This window comes from Arctopsyche grandis, chromosome 7 (genome assembly GCF_051622035.1).
Source record: "Arctopsyche grandis isolate Sample6627 chromosome 7, ASM5162203v2, whole genome shotgun sequence".
NCBI lineage: Eukaryota > Metazoa > Arthropoda > Insecta > Trichoptera > Hydropsychidae > Arctopsyche > Arctopsyche grandis.
The window spans coordinates 14,384,417-14,387,316 of NC_135361.1; the positions used below are offsets into that span (position 1 = coordinate 14,384,417).

At 32.6% G+C, this 2,900-nt stretch overlaps 1 protein-coding gene across 1 annotated transcript in view; it reads left to right on the forward strand.

Moving 5' to 3' along the window:
* The window catches only part of LOC143914068 (dopamine D2-like receptor), a 281,762-nt gene that overhangs the window by 76,974 nt on the left and 201,888 nt on the right, over nucleotides 1–2,900 (forward strand). The gene's annotated exons all lie outside the window — the stretch shown is intronic.

A 2,900-nucleotide genomic window follows, 5' to 3' on the forward strand; every position in this document is an offset into this window, starting at 1 on the left:
CTAGTCTTAAACTATCTCTTTGTATTATATTATACAAACGTTGATTATGTCATATGAAATCAAAATATTGAAATGGTACGAGTAACGCGCACATAAAAAATGATATGGGGTTGATTGGAGACCTTTTCGGTCCCTTAGGGGTGATCGAGGTACAAAAGGTTAAGAGCCCTCCTTTCCCCACTATGGAGATAAACCAAGAATATTGTAGATACTAGGAGGTACATTCGCGTGGATGATGTGTTTGGTGTAGGTGGTATTCGCATCGGGCTTTTGAAAGTTATATTCAATTTTGCATATTTGTGCAATTTACGTACTCGCACTCATATTAAATTAAAAGCCTCGTTCGTGGGGCGAAATATTTTCTAACAATTCACTGGAGTGGCGCACACCATTGGACACAGTTTTCCTCCGGAAAATGGCTTGCGAGTTTACATAAGCCGATTATGCCCCGTGTAGGGAGATACTGTGCAAACCGACCAAAAATGTTACCATCGTGGTGAATTTGCATTTCGACTGGCGGACGCCGCATTGTCGCGCTTAAAATATATAACGAAGAAGAAAAAAAAACAAGAAGAAATGTAAGTTAAAGTACATATTTAAACGTGATTTAATGTTCCCCGTTTAAATATTCGCCTCGGATGGTTTGCAAGCGGCGTAGAAATTTCGCGGCCGCTTTTTCGCAATCCTCGAGGATTTTCTTTGGCTCACGATCGTCGGTTTTGAGGGCGGGAAAATTTGAATTATTGAATGGCAGTTTTTCCGCATCTTGGTATCTTGATAAAATTTTGACTGTTTGATTTCAAGTGATATGAAAAATGTACAGTTGAAATGCGGACATGTACAGTTAAAATGTACACTTGAAATACATATATTTTTAATATAAATGAAATACATATATTTTTAATATAAACCAAAATCTTTCATTTATATTAAAAATATATGTACTTGAATCAATCAATGTTCACTACGATTTTTACTTTTTACTTTATCTATGTACGTAGTAACAATGGATGAAGTGTCTAAAATTACAATATAATTACAATATAATTAAACAAACTTAATAGTTTTTAAGAAAATACTAGATTAATACCATTAAAACACATTGATTGGTCTAAAACTTAAAATATTAATACAATACAAAATTTCAAATATTTAAAATATTCACCAACAGCCTCGGTCGAAGTTGAACGATCGTTTTCTATTTTAAAATTAATTTTTAGTGACAAGCATCAACAAATGACTATATCAAATTTAAAACATCTCTTAATACTTCCACTATGAATTAATTTCAAGTCTGAGACTCGGTAAAATTAAGTAATAAAAAATTATTGCGTATTAATTCTAGTATTAAAAATCAACTTGGCAAATTTGAAAACCTGTTTTAGAGTTTTGGAAATATAGTGGAAAACCCGTTATTCTAAAACCAACAAACCCTAATAAATTTCCAGTGATGAGCAGTCTTGCAAAATCGAATCAAATCAAAAAGAACTTTAATTTTGTAGTTCTATTTTGTGTGGCATTAAGGGTGTTGATTTCCACGAGTTTTTTATAAGCCCTATTGGTATATGTAGGTTATTTCAAATAAAAAGTGTCAATATATTGAATGTGTTTGACATTCAAATTAGTAATACGGTTTGTAAAAAGGTTGAAATAAATTGTGTGTAAATTGTCTTTATTCCGAATATAAAACTATTAATGCTTGTTGTGCTTTTTTTTCACTCTTTGTATTGTAGATATACTTTTCTCGCGTGAAACATATTCCTTTTAGAAAGGAAAATCAAGTGAAAGGGTTTGAGTGTGAAACGTATATTGTTCAAACAAGGAATTTTCCCGGAAATGATACAGGAGTAGTTTTGCAGATATTCTCCAAATCAAACACGAGAAATTGTGATAGCCGTCAGTTTGACAGTTTCGTTGACGTCACACCAATATTAATATATTATCACAATTTATTTCGTTTATAGTCGGAACTTGTAGTTCCTAAAATATATTTAAAATTTTGTAAAAATTTGAGGGTATTCCAGTCTCTTAAGCGTTGGCAGTAGTTAATTTTTTTCTTCGTTATTAAAAATGGGCAACTCAGTGCGACTTAGTGAGCCAATTTATTTGAACCCTTGAAAAAAATTCGAAGCCGTATATATTCTGTGGAAAAAATCGTATTATGGAATTTACTTTATACTACGTTTATAAAACGTTTAATGTTATCAGTTGAGGAATCAAGTCTTACATTCTTATAAATAAAATTGACACTCAACCCTAGATTTAAGGTACTAAGAATTAAAATTCCGAAGATTCTTCGGAGCGCTGTTGGAATTTTAAGACTTTATTCGAGGAAATGGAGCGGTATATACTGTTCGATTTGCCGATAGGTAGGACTAGCTTGATAATACTCATTTTATCACCAGATAATAAAACCTTCAGCGGCCATCTTGATAAGGGCAGCCGGCGAGCCGATAAAGCCTACCCCCCCGATGAAATGTATGCTCGGGCGTGTTTTTCTCGGTTTTTCACGAAAAACTCGTAAATACCTCGCCTCGGTAATAAACTGAACGGCTGTTTAATCCGCCTGTATTGTTTTTAATGATCTGTCCGCGAGAGGAGGGGATAAGGAAGTGATGGACTTTAATTTCTGGCTCACCGTTCGTTCGCCTGTAAATATTCGTTGAAAATAAAATCTTTTACGATCTTCTGGAATACTTTGAAACTATTAATTAACCAATGAGTGTTAAAACATAAAAATCTTCAAGCGTAATTAGCCCACCTAAAGTACGGTTTCGATAATATATTTTCTTAATGAACCGACCATTATCTAATGTAAAAACATTTTTAATGTAATATAGTATTACATTTAGAATACATTTTTGTATATAAATATGTAAGATTATATATAATATGTGTAT